Source organism: Gopherus flavomarginatus, chromosome 4, assembly GCF_025201925.1.
Source record: "Gopherus flavomarginatus isolate rGopFla2 chromosome 4, rGopFla2.mat.asm, whole genome shotgun sequence".
Classification (NCBI taxonomy): Eukaryota; Metazoa; Chordata; order Testudines; family Testudinidae; genus Gopherus; species Gopherus flavomarginatus.
The window spans coordinates 181618314-181636727 of NC_066620.1; the positions used below are offsets into that span (position 1 = coordinate 181618314).

General features: G+C 41.1%; 1 protein-coding gene across 2 annotated transcripts in view; it reads right to left on the reverse strand.

Moving 5' to 3' along the window:
* Positions 1-14998, reverse strand: part of MYT1L (myelin transcription factor 1 like) — a 525010-nt gene extending 510012 nt beyond the window's left edge. Inside the window, exons 1-2 of one of the 2 annotated variants that reach the window (XM_050950633.1) lie at positions 14823-14998; positions 8122-8195 (exon numbers count right to left, since the gene is read on the reverse strand). The gene's annotated coding sequence lies outside the window, so the exon portion shown is untranslated. Of the gene's footprint in view, positions 1-1892; positions 2047-8121; positions 8196-14822 lie in introns of those variants that run through there. The other variant, XM_050950632.1, reaches the window with a different exon arrangement.
* Between the last annotated feature and the right edge of the window lie 3416 nt (positions 14999-18414).

Consider the following 18414-nt stretch of genomic DNA (forward strand, 5'->3'; position numbering starts at 1 on the left):
GTATGGCATCACGGGCCAGGAGGATCAGGGTTGCTGGCTGGGCAGATGGTGCCTGGGAGAGGAAGAGGAAAGTCAGGTGTGGGAACAAATCTATGACTCCCCACACATACTTTAAATGATGCTTTGCAGCCCCTGCCTTGGACCCCCAGTCATAGACCAAGACCCTATTGTGCTAGACATTGTACAAACACAGAACAAGACAACAATCCATAGAGTTATGCATATGCTTAAGTCTTTGCAGGATAAGGTTCTACATAAACTAAGGCTAAGGAAAGGCATGCAACAGAAGCTGGAGACTGAGCAGTGATGACTAGTGTGTCTTGTTACTTCTACTTAATTTTTCATATTTATTATGTAGTAAATACTTTGATATCCTCAAAGCAGTGTGCTTTCAAAAGGGATTTAGGAGAAGAGGATGGGGAAATGACAGATTGACTCAGGGTGTGGCATCATGGAAGGGGCATCCTGGAAGAATGTGTGATGATGTGAATGGGAAGAAGTGGGCAATGACTGGGGGTGTGTGTGAAACACAGACTGAAAGGTGTGAGGCTCAAAAAATTTTATCCTTTTTCAAAAGAAAAGTGATACCTTCTTGCTGGAAATGCCACCTAGTTTGTTCTTGCAGTGCCTCTGTTTTACCTTTAAAATATTAAACTTCATTTAAAAATTTTCAAAACTGTACTATACAAATTCAGAATGTGGTACTGCCCAGAGGCCTTATTCAGGATTGGAGTCTGCAGGAGTGGACACACACAGTCACATTAGATGTACATCATCTCTTTTATAGATAATAGGGGACCACATTTTTCAACATGGGCTCTTTAACAGGTCATCCAAATATGACATTTGGATGCTTATACAGACCCTTAGATATTAGGCAAATATCTGTTTCACACACTTACATGCCACCTGAAGCATCCAAACCCAAGATTTTAATGTTCTGTTAAGGAGCTTGTGCTTGAAAGTGATGCCTACGATGTCATCTTTATTCAACAAAAGTTTTCTATGGAAGTTTGAACTGCATTAGCACTGCATAAAGCATGCTCTGTGTGTCCCCACGTCATTCTCACTAGAATAGTTACCCTAGGGAAGACTCCACCATGAGGAAGTAGGCAGCATAGGGTTACCAGATAGGGCAGGATTCTCCAAGCAGTCACCATTAAGCCAACAATGCCTAACCAGCTTTTGCAGTTGCAACTAGGAAGAAAGTACTTTCTTCAAAACAAGAACCAGTCCCTAGTTGTTTAGTTCGTGAGGCCTGTGAAACTTCTGCTTATCAATGGCTGTAAGGGTCTTTTTCCTCTGCACAGAGCCTAGAACATGTATAACATTAGAATAGCCGTATCAGATCAGACAAGTGGTCCAACTACAAGATGCTTCAAAGGAAGGTGTACAATACCCATAGCAAATAATAATGTACTACCATACTTCTGGGCAAGTTTCTTCTGAACCCCATGCTTGCAGTGGTTGGGTTCTATATTGGAGCATGATGGGTGATGACAGATACAATCATTTGTAGTCCAATATAACTGGATTTTGATGTCAAACCTTACTTAATAATTGCATTTTTCCAAAATTAAGCACATTACTTGGTTCTGATTTTTTTCCTAAGTGTTTCCAGTCTCATTTGACCTCTAATTTACCTCCATCACTTGCTGGGGCTTTAGCCTTATTTCTTCAGTTAGACTTTTCAGACAGTTAGCCCCACTCTATGTAAAAAGTGCTGGAAAATGGCTACTAGTCCATCATCTTTTAGAGTTGCCCCTCTGCCATTTATAGTCCAAAGTAATTGGATTTTGAGGTCAAACTGTAATTTATAATCACAGTTTTCCAGAATGAAGTAACATGCTTAATTTTTACTTTTTTCCTAAGCATTTCCAGGGTTGTCTGACCTGGAGTTGTAGAAGATAGCAATCGTCCTCATCTGCCATCCCATGTGGCATACCAAAGGAAACTGGAGAACCTCTTCTGAAAGGGCACAGGGTGAGAAACATCATCCACTTCTAGGACTCCCTTTTACATCATTCTGGGATGTATTAACAAGGGTGTTGTAAGCAAGGCACTTCAAGTCATTCTTCTGCTCCCCTCCATGCTGATTAGGTCTCAACTGGAGTATTGTGTCCAGTTCTGGGCATTACATTTCAGGAAAGATGTGGACAAATTGGAGAAAGTTCAGAGAAGAGCACCAAAAATGATTAAAGGTCTAAAAAACATGACCTATGAGGGAAGATTGAAAAGATTGGGTTTATTTAGTCTGGAGAAGAAAAGGCTGAGGGGAGACATAAGAGTTTTCAAGTACATAAAAGGTTGTTACAAGGAGCAGGGAGAAAAATTGTTCTTCTTAACCTTTGAGGATAGAAGCAGCAGCAAGGGGCTTAAATTGCAGCAATGGACATTAGGAAAAACTTCTGACAGTTAAGAAGTTTTTCCTAATGTCCAACCTAAACTGCCATTGGGTGCAGAGGACTGGACCCTCAAGGTCCCTTCCAGTTCTATGATTCTATCTTCAGGCCTATGTACAACAACAACATCCCGAAGACTAAGCTGCTATGTGGGGAGGATGAATCTTATTCTTTTAAGATCAGAAAAGCTAAATTCTGAATACTGAACAAACTTAGCTTTAACATTTGGGGTTTCCCCATGTGTCCATCAGATCTAAGCGCTGCGGGTGACACCCTTTACATAGGAGGACTCCTTAGGCCACTCCTTTCTGAGGAAGAACCCTTGACAATTCGACTGCAGATGCTACCCCTTCACTACTTTTCCTCAGAGAATGAAGGTTTCTCTTTTATGGATAATCTGAGTTAAATTCCCAAGCATTCTAGGACTCAAGTGGTCTAATTAAAAACAAAGTGTATTAAGGTGAGAGAGATCAGGTTAAAACTTAAGGGAGGTATACATAACATAGCTCACCTTCTACTCTACAGAAGTTAGTTATATTTTTATCTAAGCCTTCCCTTTCTTTGACCCCTTGATCAACCAGATTGGGACAATCACACCTTGCTGGTCCTTGTTAGGAATCATCATAGCTCAGGTACATTTTAATCTTCGGGATATTATCCTGGCCATTAGAATATTAGACAATCATCTCAAAATGTATTTATACAAGTGCCCTCACTGAACAGGTTATCCCCATTACCTCTGCAATGTCCATTTTTAATCTGAATCATGCAGCATCATACACGCTGTCCTATAAAGTTTACAGGGACAGGAAACCAGATTGGTGCATAGCATATAGCATTTATAGTATAAACCAATCTGGTTTCCTGTCCCTGTTTCCTTCTCCTGCATCATAATAGGTCTTTCATCTCATATTTGCATCTCCCCTCTTTACCGGTGATGCTGGAAGAAGCCAGGTTTGGGATGTTAATGTTTTTTGGAATGTTCATGCTCCCCCCTCCCCACCCAGATGTTAGCTATGAAACAAACTCGCCATCTGCCTAGTAGAGATATCTATTTTTCCTTTTATTATTCTACATTATTGACAGATTAAAACTCAGCTGTCACAGTTCTCACTGTCGCCTGGTAGCAAGATGTCATATCCCACCACCTCCAATATTTTCTCGCTACCACCTGCATGCAGCCACTAACACTAAGATGGACCAAAAATAAATTTATTTATTCTCTCTTGCTGAAAAAGGTACCGACAATACTGTATTACATTCTGAGTCCTTCTCAGCCAGTCCACGTCCCTGTACAGAAGACACCTTCAGCCCTTCCTTTATTTTTCTTTCTGCAGCACTTGTTTTTGCAAGTATTCTAAGTAATAAAACACCCCCATCAAAACCATTACTTAAGCTTTCATGTCCTGGACTTGTTTTAATGCCACTTTCTAGCCTGCTTGCTGTCAGTCCTGCCAACAGCATTCTTTAAGAGGTAATAAAGTAACCTAGAAGGGAAACATTCACAATGAAATTTTCACAACTATGTTCTGGTATAATTCTCAAACTTGGAGAGTTAAAGAACGAAGATTACCTGTCATCACTGACATTGGGGATTTCTATATGAAGATACCACAACATAAACTGGAGGCTCCTTTGAGAGCAGCTACAGCCATTTACAAATTTGGAAGTTAAAGCCACCAATACCCTGCATGTTTGACAGAATCTTATTGCTGATCCTTGGTTCTGTATTAAGTTTGACATTGCTAAAGTACAGCAACGATCAGAAATGTTACCATGTGAAAACAGAACTGGCTTACTGACAGTACCTGGCTACTGTTCCTTTTTAGTTTGGGTGTATTCAGAGTACTATCTGCACACTTTAATAACAACCTCGTCTTAGCACTGTAGAGCCAATAAAGCTGTAGAAGAGTGAAGTATACTCTTTCTGGCTCATATAGCATTAAAAGACTTATTAATTTAGGCTCCAATCCTGCAAACATGTACATAATTTTAAGCATTTGATTAGTTTCATTGACTCCCCTTTGCCATTAACGTCAATGGGACTATGCACTAGCTCAACGTCAACAGAATACCTAAGTGGTTGCAGGATCAGGGCACAAGCTTAGCCAGTCTTACCTTCAAAGAGTTCTGTGGCACCTTATAGACTAAAAAACATATTGGAGCATGAGCATCTGATAAAGTGGGTATTCATCCATGAAAGCTCATGTTCCAATACTTTTGTTAGTCGATAAGGTGCCACAGAACTCTTTGCTGCTTCTACAGATCCAGACTAACACGACTACCTCTTTGATACCAGTCTTACCTTGCTGCTCAGTGGTGGTGTATTGTGCCTCATTCTGGTTACTTATGAGTCATGCACACAAATAGATACTGAACTCAATCAATCCTGTAGGATCATTACAGGGATTCTGAAACCACAGTTGCTGTACTGCCATGCGGGGATTGCAGCATCATCAGTGAGGGGGGATGCTTTCAGCAAAAAGGAGACACAGAAACAGGTGCATGAGCTACTGTGTGCACACATTCCACCACCCAAGAGAGATGGAAGTCTAGAAAGAGCTTTGCCTCTGAAAATCTCTTTCCCTAAAATACTGTAGTGGAAAACTACACAGTAACAAAATAGCAAGAAATGCCAATGATCTTGGAGAAACTGGTTCATTCAGATACTGACCTTGAACAAAAACATGGGTGTACTCTAAATTGAATGAGATCTGGGATGGCAAAGACTGATGACAAAATGACCTAGTAGAAGCTGAGGAACAACCCCAAATATGACTGTGGAGAGCCTGGGCAAACACTTGAACACTGCTTGATGCAGTGCTGCCAACAATATGCTGTAGTCCCAAGGAACTATTTGAGATAAGTGACAACACCAAGTCTTGGCTGCTGCTTTTGGGAGCAACAAGCTGGATGATGAAGAACCCAAGTTCAAATTCCAGAATCTCTATGTTAAGGGTTAAAAAGTTGTATACCCAATTGCACCTATAATGTAGTTTATTTGATTAATGATTATAATGCATGAGTCAGAACAAATGCTGCTTGACTTTCAGGACCCAGATTGAGTTTGCAGGGCTTGTAGCTGGGGGAAACTAAGCAAATATTATGGAAGTCCTTGAAAGTCAAGACCTGTTCCTGTACAGTTGGACGTGTGCATTCTACAGGCAAACTATAATGGTACACCTCTACCTCGATATAATGCTGTCCTCAAGAGCCAAAAACCTTACTGTGTTATAGGTGAAACCGCCTTATATTGAACTTGCTTTGATCCACTGGAGTGTGCAGCCCCCCCCCCCCCAGAGCGCTGCTTTACTGCTTTATATTCAAATTCATATTGTATTGGATCGCGTTATATTGAGGTTGGAGGTGTACCTAGTTATCAGAAAATAATTTACACAGGAAGAGATCCTCAGCTCCACCTTTTAAACTACTTTATTTGTAGTTATCTTATGAAATACTATAAAATGAGAAGCAATTTTCTTAGTTAAGATTCATAAAAAACAAAAATATCTGCTAGGCCAGTGGCTCTCAACCTTTCCAGACTACTGTACCCTTTCAGGAGTCTGATTTGTCTTGTGTACCCCCACATTTCACTCATTTAAAAACTATTTGTTTAAAAAATAAGACATAAAAATACAAAAGCGTCACAGCCCACTATTACTGAAAAATCAATTGGAATATTAATATTCAATGTACAGTATATAGAGCAGCATAAATAAGTCATTGTCTGTAAGAAATTTTAATTTGTTCAGACTTTGTTAGTACTTTTTATGTAGCCTGTTGTAAAACTAGGCAAATATCTACATGAGTTGATGTTCCCCCCTGGAAGACTTCTGAGTACCCCCAGGGGTAAGTGTGCCCCTGGTTGAAAACTATTTCTGTGGAGACGTTGCAGCATTTAACAGATATGAGAAAGCCTATAGAAGGTGACACATCTCTATAAAGTCATTGGTTTTGCTACTTATTTAACTTCCCCCTCTCCATGACAGAGCTGTTTATTCTCTGTTGAATCTTTTAGAAGTGAATAGGGTAAAATAAGGATCAGAAAGGGGAAAAAGCGCCTAATGCTGAGAAGAAAAAGAAAAACTGTCAAAAAAAAAAAGGAAAAAAGTGGTATATTGTGTAGGTCTTGGGATGTAATTTAAAGCCAGACACAGCCTTGCAATAGCGTCTGCAGTATTCATAGTTTACGTCTAGGATTAGATAGAACTAGAGTGCACTGAGGTGCAATTCTGTCTGCCCAGACAACTATCCACTAGCTCTCTGACTTCTCTGATCCATCATATTGGCAGTACAGTGCTTTGGGAGAAGCACCACCAAATCAGTCCTTACTCTTCAAACAGAGAAAACTCAGTACCTAGAGGAATAAAGCTCCTTTTTCCTCATCTAAATCCCACTTTAACCTTTACTCTGTTTCAAACACTGGGATAGAACAGGGTTAAAAAAAAGTGCAACATGATATCCAGGCGGCGAGGATAGTGTTTTCAGTGTGATCTTATTGAAAGTCCAGATAAAGGGCCAGAACCCCAGATGATTTAAATCAGTGTAGTTCCAGGGAAGTCAGTGGAGTTGCACCAATTTATGCTAGCTGAAGATCTGGCCTGAAGTTTGTTTACTATTATGTCTAAACAAAGTACATACTTAATAAAGGATATAAATATATTTTTTAATTAAAAAAATATCACCTGGCTCTATGAGGTAGTTTTTCTGTAAAGATGTTTATTAAAATAATTAAGTTTATAACAAAACATTTTTGCCAAGTGAAAATTAAAATGCAAGTGATCGTACAATATGAAGTGTACTCTGATCATTCTACCTTTTTACCTAGAAGAGTGAATCTGACGTACTTAACTTTTAGCGCATGAATAGTTCCACTGACTTCATGAAGTTACATATAGAGTATCAGGACGCATATATGTAACTGTTTGCTGGAAGAAGTTTGAAAGGCAGCGGGAGTTATGCACCTAGTTGCCCATTGCATGTTTGAAAAAAATCTTTCCCTAAATTATTGTAAGGGGAGGCGCACTCATCACTGGAATCCCCTCATCATGCCAGGATGTGGTATTGCAGGCACTTCATCCATACCACCCGCTTTGGTTGGCCAATCTGCTGCTACAGAGGTATTCTTCTGGGTGACACAAACCCCCAGCCCAGTATGCTTAGTTCATTCTCCTTCTGGGTAACAGAAGTCAAATTTAAACAGCCAAACAAGACATCCAATAAACTTGCTTCTGCCCTTTTTAAGACTTACAGGTGTTCCCATGCCTCCCCTGCCTAGGGACTCTAGAATTTTCTCCCAGGGACTCCTGCTTTCTTATAGACCTTATATCAGGGCTTCCCATAGGAACCTAAAATACTCTATGCAGTTCTCATCCCAGCTGCCTCCTGACTGCATTCTTTTAGACCCTTTAATTATGAGGCCGAGGTGTTTGCCATACTAACACCTGATTCCCTCACTCCTGCCCCTCAGCTTGGGATGCAGTTAAAGCACAGGTAAGACTGACTGAACAGGGCTGGGCTAGCCCCATGTCTCCTGGCCTTTAAAAAGGCAGACTACATGGTTACAATTCATTCAAAATCAGCACTATGTAACGCATTCAAATTAGTTTAGGAGAGCATTCACACACATACCAGTTTCCGCAGGGATTTAGTTAAATCAGTACAATTTGTGTTTAGACAAGGCCTGAGATTAAGGAACTGAGAGACTAGTTCAAGGTACCTCAAGCAACCACTTCCATTCTTCTTCTTCTTCATCTTGAAAAAGTGTTAAGAGGAAGATAATAGTAAAGTGATCTGTAAGAGAAGACAATGGTATTAGCCCATCTGGCACTATATATTTTTAACTCACTTCATCAGGACAGGCAGCCAACAATATTAGTTATAAATTATTCACTGCAAGCAGCAACAACCTACTATACACAGCACAACATTGTAACCAGCTGAGAAGATATACCACACATTTCATCATCATGAGCATTTACATAACACTGCATAGGCATTTAGTTCTATTGTCACTAATGTGACTCTTTTTGTAGTCCCTTGAGTGCCTCTGGCTTTGCAGGGTACTTGTAGCTAAATAGCACTTGTATGGCCCAAGGACATATGCTGTCTGGCCTCCCGCAGCCACTGCTCAATTGAATATAATGGAGTCATGCTAAATGACACAGCCCTCAGCATGGTAGGTGGAGGGGGCAGGCACATACACAAAGAATCAATCAAGCAAAGCAACTCTAAATTCTACAAGTCCTGTCAAGCAAATATCTATAATATGTTTTGTCACTGAGACTGTCAAAAATGGGCTAAATCCTCAGCTCATATTTCTCAGCACAGCGCCACCAACTTCAATAGAACTATACCAATTTACACTAGCACAAGATCTGACCTTATTTTACAGCTTTTTTATTTAGTGGTTTGTTTTCAATTAGTTTAATACCCTTTGAGAAGTCTGAAAACCACATTCCTCCCCTGTCCACAAAACAGGTTTTATCTTTTATATTTTGGAAAGTATCAATTTTGCTACTCTGGAGAAAAAGTCAACTTAGTTCTGAGTTATTTACTTCTTTTGTTGTCAGAATCGGCTCTGAATTTGTCAACAGCTATGAGTACAAAATTGGTTATTTAACTTGAATCCTATAGACGTGCAAATAATTTGTAACAAGTAATTGTCAAATTTTATCTATGCTGCTTATAAAAATAAAATAAGTTAATGGAGATATCCTATGTCCTAGAACTGGAAGGGACTTTAGAAGGTCATCAAGTCCAGCCTTGTGCCTTCACTAGCAGGACCAAGTACTGATTTTGCCCCAGATCTCTAAGTGCCCCCTCAAGGATTGAACTCACAACCCTGGGTTTAGCAGGCCAATGCTCAAACCACAGAGCTATCCCTCCCCTTATGTTTATGAAAGTCTCAATTTTTGTCATTATTTGCAGTTGTTTTGTCATTTCCTTATGGTATTTTATCTTATATAAGTAGTTCACAAATACCAGCTCAGGTCAAATCATTAACTTCACAGAACAGACAATATATTTGAAGATCACAAGCACTGAGATCGGATTTTACTGAGCTATCTTATTCTTCAAAATTAGGAAATCTTCACTAATAAATCTTGCAAAGTTGTTCCATTTGTAAAATGAGACTAATAATACTTCACACACACGTATGTGACCCGGGAAATCTTAAACCATGTATGGTTTTGGATGTTGCTTATGGTATAATAAAAAAAACAGACTCTCTGGCCGCATTGTTCAGATGTGAAAGTGGAAGCACAGAACAATTTAGTGGCTTTCCAAGGAGACCCTATTATCAAGGTTCAGTAATTAGACAAAGGACTAGAATAGAAGACTGAAAAATTTCAGAAGTTGGAAATATTCAGTGAAAGAGAGAGACATTTTTCATGAAAAGGTTTTCCGTTTTTTGACCAGTTCTAACTAGAAGTCAGCAAACCAGGGTTATAACCCAGGTTATGACACTGACTTTCTATGTGAACTTTGTTTCACCACCTGTAAAGTCCTGTGTAAATACACTCTCTACTAAGTAGCATTTCTATAATGAAGTGTGCAAAGCATTAATATCAGTAGCAGAGTCAAGACTAGAATTTCCAGGCCTTTGACTCCTACTCCTGTAATTAGCCCACCTGCTTTTTATGGTACGAGCAGTGTGTGTGTGTGTATGTGTGGGCTGTTAAATAGGGGACACCCCTTTCTTCATTCTGGTGTTTCAGAAGCTACAAGAGTGAGTTGTTACATGAACTGGATTGAGTGTCATGTATCTGAATTCTCACAAAAGAAATATTTCACAAGTTATGCCCAGTTTTACTCAACACTTTTCTCTCCCATCTCGTACAGTAGAAGAGGCTTCCTGTTTTGTGGGTTAAGACCCAGACTGCCACCGGTCATAGTCTGCATTAAACCAAGATATCATATGGGTAGTAGAAGAATCAGCATAACATCACAAGTTCCATTTTGTTTTTCCTGTGGAAGTACAAAAAAATGGCATCTGCCTTTACAATGGTGAATGGAGGTCAAATTGACTTGCTTTCCATGAATATACTATGTACTGATCTATTATGGTTAAAAATGGGAATTTTCTTTATCACATAAAGGTATGAGCTGCTATTAAATGCACTTGTCTCTGTACATGACAAACCTAGGAGGCAAATTCCCATCACGAGCCAGGTGCACAGCATGTGGCTGTCAGCTGAGTAAAGCTGAAAGCATGCATATGTATGTTGGTGGGTATACGGGAAAAGGAGAATGGATGAAAGTTGGGCTGACACAAAGGAGAAGCATGAAACGAAGAGACAGACGATACAAGAGAAAAAGGGACAGATGCAACAGTACACTAAATAAGAAATAACTGCCCGATTGAGAGAGAGAGAGAGGAATGGTCTAAAAACAAAGCAACAGAACAAAACAAATAGGTAGAGGGGCAGATTAGAAAGGTCCTTTCTTAGGACCGAAGGAAAATTGTAACTATCTTGCATAAGGTCACTCTCTTAAATGAGTTCTCTTTTAGTATATCTATTTCTCTTTGGTTTGTGGATGAAATTTAGACTAGCTGAAAGCTGACTTTGGAAGAAGTCCAAGCAGAAGATATACTAACAAGTCAGAATATGAATCAAAATCCTTCTGATGTTACTCATCACTACCAAGCTATCCCTCATCTTTAGCAAGGTCACTGTGTGCAGTGTGTCTTATTTAACTTAGTTGAAATTAATATTGGTACACAGTAATTGGAAATGGACAAAGAAATATCCAACAGTGAACATATGGTGATCGTTCAGCATTTCTCAGGCCTGGTTTACACTATGATTTTAGGTTGAATTTAGCACTGTTACCTCAATTTAAGCCTGGACCCCTCCAAATGAAGAAGCCCTTTTTTTCAACTTAAAGTGCCCTTTAAATCGATTTCTTTACTCCACCTCTGACAAGGGGATTAGTGCTGAAATCAATCTTGCCGGGTCGAAATTGGGGCAGTGTGGATGCAATTTGATGGTATTGGCCTCCGGGAGCTATCCCAGAGCGCTCCATTGTGACTGCTCTGGACAGCACTCTGAACTCAGATGCACTGGCCAGGTAGACAGGAAAAGGCCCACAAACTTTTGAATTTCATTTCCTGTTTGGCCAGCGTGGTGAGCTGATCAGCACAGGTGACCATGTAGAGCTCATCAGCATGATGTGCACATTTCTGGGGCACATTGCCAGGCCCATACTTTGTGAGAAGTCTATGTCCTCATCACTCTCGTCACTGTGCTGCTGTCGCCTCCTTGCCTAGTTTTGCTTTTGCAGCTTCTGGTTCTGCACTGAAAAGAGGCACACAACAATTGTCTGCCATTGCTCTGATGGAGGGAGGGGCGACTGACGACATGGCTTACAGGGAATTAAAATCAACAAAAGGAGTGGCTTTGCATCAAGGAGAAACACAAACAACTGTCACACAGAATGGCCCCCTCAAGGATTGAACTCAAAGCCCTGGGTTTAGCAGGCCATTAATTTCAGAAAACAAATCAGGCCAATTTCTTGTTTCAATCCACTTCATCTATCTTTTACATCTTCAGATGGCAGCAGATGGTGCAGTATGACTGCTAGCCATCATCATCTCCTGGTTGCTCGGCAGAAGATGCTGCATTACGATTGCTAGCCATCATAATCTCCTGGCTGTTCACCAGAAGATGGTGCAGTATGACTGCTTGCCATTGTCATCTCCTGGGTGCTTTGCAGAAAATGGGAATGACCTGGCTGAGTCACTCCCACGTCTGCCCAGGCGCCCCGACCGACCTCACTGAGGTCGGCTAAAAGAGCACCCAGGAGTACGAGGACCATGGCTACCAGTTGTAATGCACCATCTGGTGCCAAAAGGCAATGAGCTGCTGCTGTGTAGCAATACAGTCCCACGTCTGCCAGCACCCAGGAGACATACGGTGATGGTGAGCTGAGCGGGTTCCATGCTTGCCGTGATATGGCGTCTGCTCAGGTAACCCAGGAAAAAAGGCGCAAAACCATTGTCTGCCATTTCTTTCACAGAGGGAGGTGTGGGGGGGCCCTGACGACATGTACCCAGAGCCACCCGCAACACTGTTTTTGCCTCATCAGACATTGGGATCTCAACCCAGAATTCCAAGGGGCAGCAGAGACTGCGGGAACCATGGGATAGTTACCCACAGCTACCCACAGTGCAATGCTTTGGAAGTCGACACTAGCCTCGGTACTGTGGACACAGTATGCCGACTTAATGCGCTTAGAGCATTTTGTGTGGGGACACGTACAATCGACTGTATAAAAGTGATTTCTAAAATCCGATTTCTATAAATTTAACCTAATTTCGTAGCATAGACATACCCTCAGTTTGCTTGAAGGAGTGGGATTAAACTTCTAGAGCAGGGATAGGCAACCTATGGCACGCGTGCTGAAGGTGGCACGCGAGCTGATTTTCAATGGCCCTCAACACTTCCTGGGTCCTGGCCACCAGTCTGGGGGGCTCTGCATTTTAATTTAATTTTAAATGAAGCATATTAAACATTTTAAAAACCGTATTTACTTCACATATAACAATTGTTTAGGTATATATTATAGACTTATAGAAAGAGACCTTCTAAAAATGTATTACTGGCATGTGAAACCTTAGAATAGAATGAAGAAAGAAAGACTCGGCACACCACTTCTGAAAGGTTGCCTACCCCTGTTCTAGAGGAATAGGAGAAGTAGAGAATAAGTTTATTTGCATGAACCTGTTCATCCTTTTCTGAAAATATTACACATGGTTATCCACCTTTGGTAAGAACATATGCCCTTATTCACATTTGTAAATAGACAGCATCCTCTATTATGGCACTTAGAGCAATTTCAAGGGAAGCTAAATAATGTTGTTTTTGACTTGATACTGAGTCATGAGAAGTCCCTATCTGTACCTCATCACTGTAGAACTTGAAAATCCACCCATATTTCTCCATAGATTCTAGTTACTTCATTGCTCTGCCCGTCATCTTTGACACCAAATTGCATATGTGTGAGCAACCAGTGCAGACACAATTAGCAAAACTTCTAGTGGAGTTTCAAAGTAGAAATCTCATTTCTCCTCTTTATCAGAACTGGGTACAGCTTCTGAAGAGAAAGATCAGATATTCTTATGTTATTGGGGGGGGAGTATTAAATAAATTAGGGAGAAAACATGTAACAAATACTGCTTGACAAGCTCAGCTAGAGCTCAATCCAAGGCATATTTAAACCAATGGGAATCTTTTCATTAACTACAATGGACTTTGGAGCAAGCCCATGGTGCAGAATGTAGCAGCCCACTTGTTAAGCTATATTTCTGACAGCAAGTACATTACATCTGAGCTCCAGAGTCTGCACTGAGTTCTAGCTATTTTCCATGTGCAATTTAATGTTTGTTTTAATCCATAACAATCTAAACAGTTTAGGTCCTGGGTACCTCACTGACCATCTTGTGAAATATCATGGAAGTTGAGATCAGCAGAAGTACTGAAATTATTTGCTTTACAAGTAAGATTTTTCTCTGAGTATGTTCACGGTTGGAACTGACATGTTTTAAGCTGTTTTTTCCACTACATTGTCACTTCAAAGTCACTTCTTAATTTTTGTTTTCTGAAAAAGTGAGTTTTCAGTAAGAAAATGCAATTTTCAGTAAATGAAAAAGTTTTGATACTGATGACAATTTTTAGTGAAAACTTTTGTTTAAATGAAAGGGCAGGTTGTGTTCTTTTTTGTTTTGACAAAAGCTTTTTGGGAAAATTTTGATCAGCTCTAATTCTAGGTCTAGCAGAGCCTGTATTTGCTAACCTTCAATTCATTTTACCTCTTCTTCCTGGCTTCTCTTGGGAGTAGAGTACAAAGGACTATGTACATTGGATTAGGTGGAGGAATTCAATTTTATATCCACTAGGAAGAGAGGGGTCAGCAACTGTGACAGCTTCCATCTCGGGGTCTATCTACTTGGAAAGAGCATCCCAGAATTTTTTACCATACTACTGATGACAGATTAGGATACAGGATAGTTTGAGTGGAAGAATACCCATTCAACTGCACAACAAGAATCTACAGCCATGTTAACAGAGTTTTATATTGTCTGACACATATCAGACATTTGGAGAACTAAATTTCAACTCCATGTAGCTGAACTATGAGATCATACAATGAAGTAAGATGCTTATCCTGCTCTTCCAAATGAGAAATTAATCCCTATATGCATATAGAATGGAGAATTTACTGGGAGAACAGTCACTGGTGGGCATAGAAAGAGGCAAGGGATGTAGGAAGCAGGGAGTGGCTACAACAACAACTTTATTCCAAAGAGGTGCATTAGACCATTCAGCCAATTGAGCAATCAGAAATATAAAAGGACAGGAGCAGAGGGACAATACATAGCTAGATCCAAATTGCAAGTATGTTTCTGGGCATTACCATATCTGAGGAGATGTTATGGAAGTGCCACACTGAGGTGAAAGTTATATTTTTCCCTGGGTACTGCTTGTCATTTATTCAGGAATACAGTCACATCTCCTTGTTTGGTGTACTCTGCCACGCAAGTTATTTATTTTCATTCAGTTCTGAATCCCATCAACTTTACACTGGCTCAGACCTGTAGGCAAAAAAATATATAGGCAACCGGAACTGTATGTTTCTCCTTAGTTTCCTTTTTCCCTTATTATCAGTCAGTCCTTCCCCACCCCAATGCCCCAAACCAACTGCTGGCTCCTCATACTCCTCCCCTTTTCCCCTCCCCAATGACTAACTCTTCCCCTCCTCACAACAGCCACCAAACTCCCACCTCTTCCCCCAATCTGGCAGCACCTCACATTCTCTCTTCTGTAGCATTCCCTCCCTTGCCTCCCAGCTGATGGACCATAGCACTTTCTCCCTTCCCTCACGCTTCAAGTGCCAGATCGCCTCAATACAAAATAATCCCCATTCCCAAAACACAAATACCCCAAGTGCCAAAATCTTGCTTCTCTCCTGCTTTGAGACAAGTTCAATTTTTTTTTAGTTAAACCGTTTGGCTCCTATGACAACTGTCAGTTTAATCTGAATAAAGCTTTTATGGTGGTTATTTAAGTCTTCATTTCCTTTGCTATGGAACGAAATTGGAAATAAAGGTGTAAACTTTTTACATTATTTCATTCAAACAATGTAATGCAGTTATAAAACAATTACTTCAAAGGACAAAGACAAAACCACCACATAGAAAATACCGCCCCCCCTACACACAAAGCAAAGAAAAATGTTATCTCTCTGAACCTTTTCCTCCATCCCCTTCTTTATCTGTTTGGGCATTTTTCAAGTCAGCAGCTCTTAGAGATATCTGCCAACCTGTAAATACCAGCTAGCTCTTCCTTCTTTCTTCAAGGGCTATTCTTTCTTCAGAAAGAATACTATGTACTTATTGAAAATTAACAAAAATCGTGAAAGCCTTCCTACATGATCCAGAATTACTAGAAAGGAAAAAGAGAGAGACATACATTGTCCACTGTTTAAGTTCTATCCCCAAACACAGGTCAATCTGCATCTACAAGTCTCTACATTTTCTTTAACATTTCTCTTCTGCCTTTCTCTGTAAAGGAAAGAAGCTGGCAGACCTCTAGGACTTCACTGAAGTCTCCTGTACTGCAGATGCAGAAAAGAGGAAGGGCCAGCCTAGAAAGAAAGAAGCACAGAGAAAACGATTGAAGTTCTTACCTCAAATTCATACACTATAGCATGACCTAAAACACGCAATTTACAAATCATCAAGTACAAGCACCTGATTTCTCATTTCACTGTCCCAAAGTAAGTCATGTTCATGGCCAAACAGAGACAGTTTTACAGTAGTTTGGCTGTTAACATATCATCTTTACAACATAAGCAAAACCATTCTGGCAAGAGAAGGTTTGCCCAGCTCTCTCCTCTTGACTTGTTTGACATAGTGGTATGTAGCGGTCATGCCTCCTTTCAGCACAACTATGCTTTCTCTGTTCAGCTCTCGCTCCAGACTGATGGTCCCTCACACACACACATACTATATGCTGGCTTCTCATACTTCTCCCCACACACACCTACCCACTGCCAGGCCCTCACACAGCACCTGTCTGACCTCCCACTCCTAGCTCCATTCCCACACAAAAATTTCCAGCCCATCCATGTCTCTCTCTACTGCCACATCAACTGCCTGCCTCCCATACACTTCCACTCCAGCTCCTTTATGCACCAGATGCCCATCCCTCAAGCTCCTTCCCCTAGCATCTGTCATTGCCTGCTTCTTCTGCCGAATTGTAAAAGTTAACAGAATTTGAACTGTTGTTGTTGAGGAAAGTCTGACTGAGCAGCTGTACATTTTGACAAAATGTAAATGTTTCGACCGGCCCATTTTAAAACTTTGTTTTTTAATAAATTGAAGAAAATTGTGAAACAAAAAGTCATTTTGAACCAACATCAAAACATTTGTTTAAAAAATATTCAAAAGAAATGTTTCAGTCAAAAAAAAAACGCTTCAAAAATTGAAACAGTTCGGCAAAAAAATCAACATGAATGCGCAAAACATTTCAGTGTCACCGTGCCTGCATTTTTTGCCAAAAAGGTGTGCAATAAATTTTGCCCTGCTGCGTGTGTGAAATGGAATGGAAACATCTAGTTATTTCCAGAGCCAATGCAGCCATCATATTATACCACCCCACTGTGCTACATTTTAGCACAACACTATTTTGCAATTTTTTAAAAAATCTTTTTGACTGCTACTATTTTTGTATCCCTCTGCCTTTAAAGCAAAGTTGCATGATTCACCATATATGGGTCTTCAAGTGATAGAAAATCAACAATATGAACCCTGCTCTAAAATAGCTTTTCTGTATATCAGGTTGTGGCAATGTTAAGGTCTGAAACTTTCTGAACCACTTCGGCTAGATAATTAGAACATTTGGATTTTATATAGGTCCTGATCCAGTGGAGCATTTAAGCATTCACCACCTTCAAAAGGGACTACTCACTTGCTTAACTTAGAAATAAATACTCAAGTGGCTGCCCGTGTCAGGGCCAAAGGTAAAATGGGGGTTCAGTTATTATAGGCTGCACCTCGCACCATAAAACTGTTACAAGTCCAGGACTGAATGCTGCCAGTCCTGGGCCTACAAAGAATACAGTTGTAAGGGGTAAAAGGAAGACTCCCAGGATCTAGTCATCCCTTCCACCAGGAAGCTTGTCCAGCCAACAAGCTACCTCAGTCTCTGGGCTACAATCAGGTTTCTCTCACATCAGGAGAAGCCCAGCTCTGGTCTCCTTCCTAGTCAACCCTAAAGTGGGCTGGGTCTGCTCTTTTTAAGTCCTGTCACCATGCTTGACATCTGTTGCAGCTGTGGCATTGCCAGTTGGATCCACAACACTGCCCCAGTACTGAAAAAAAAAGTACTGGACCACCCCCTTGAAGCAGCAGAAGCTTGCTCTGAATGTGGGGCTGAGTTGCATACTGGGGCAGTGGGAGTCTCTGGGGGAGAAAAAAGGGGAGCAGAGGGAAGATAGTGGCAGTGGAGGATCTGGAGGATGCCCAGAAGACGACTCAGCCCTGAGCCTGTCCTGCCCTGCCTCTCTACTTGTGCTCAGCAAGGGGACTCTGCAGTCCCAGCAGCCTTAGTACCCAGCCCCCAACATCACCCAGCTTTGGCTCCACCTGAGGCTCTCGGTGGTCTAGCCCCATGCTCCCCTGCCCAACGCCAGCTGCAGCATTCTCAGCTCCCTCCATGCTGACCCACTGCCAAGTGCTCCCTGCTTGGGCCCAGAACCTACCAGACTAAAAGGGGCTGCCTGGTCCAGGACCATCTCCCCTCACCAGGCACTGGGGCCCCCACTTGTCCCACCCTCCAATTCTTGGACATGGCTAGAGTTAACAGAAGCATCAGGATACTATTCCAGCTCACAGGAAGAACACTGGAACCATATTCCAGAGCAATCTGGCATGACTTGGGTGCTGACCCCCACACTCTCATTAACCCCCTCCTTGTCAGCATGGGGCATGTCTGCCCCAGCACAT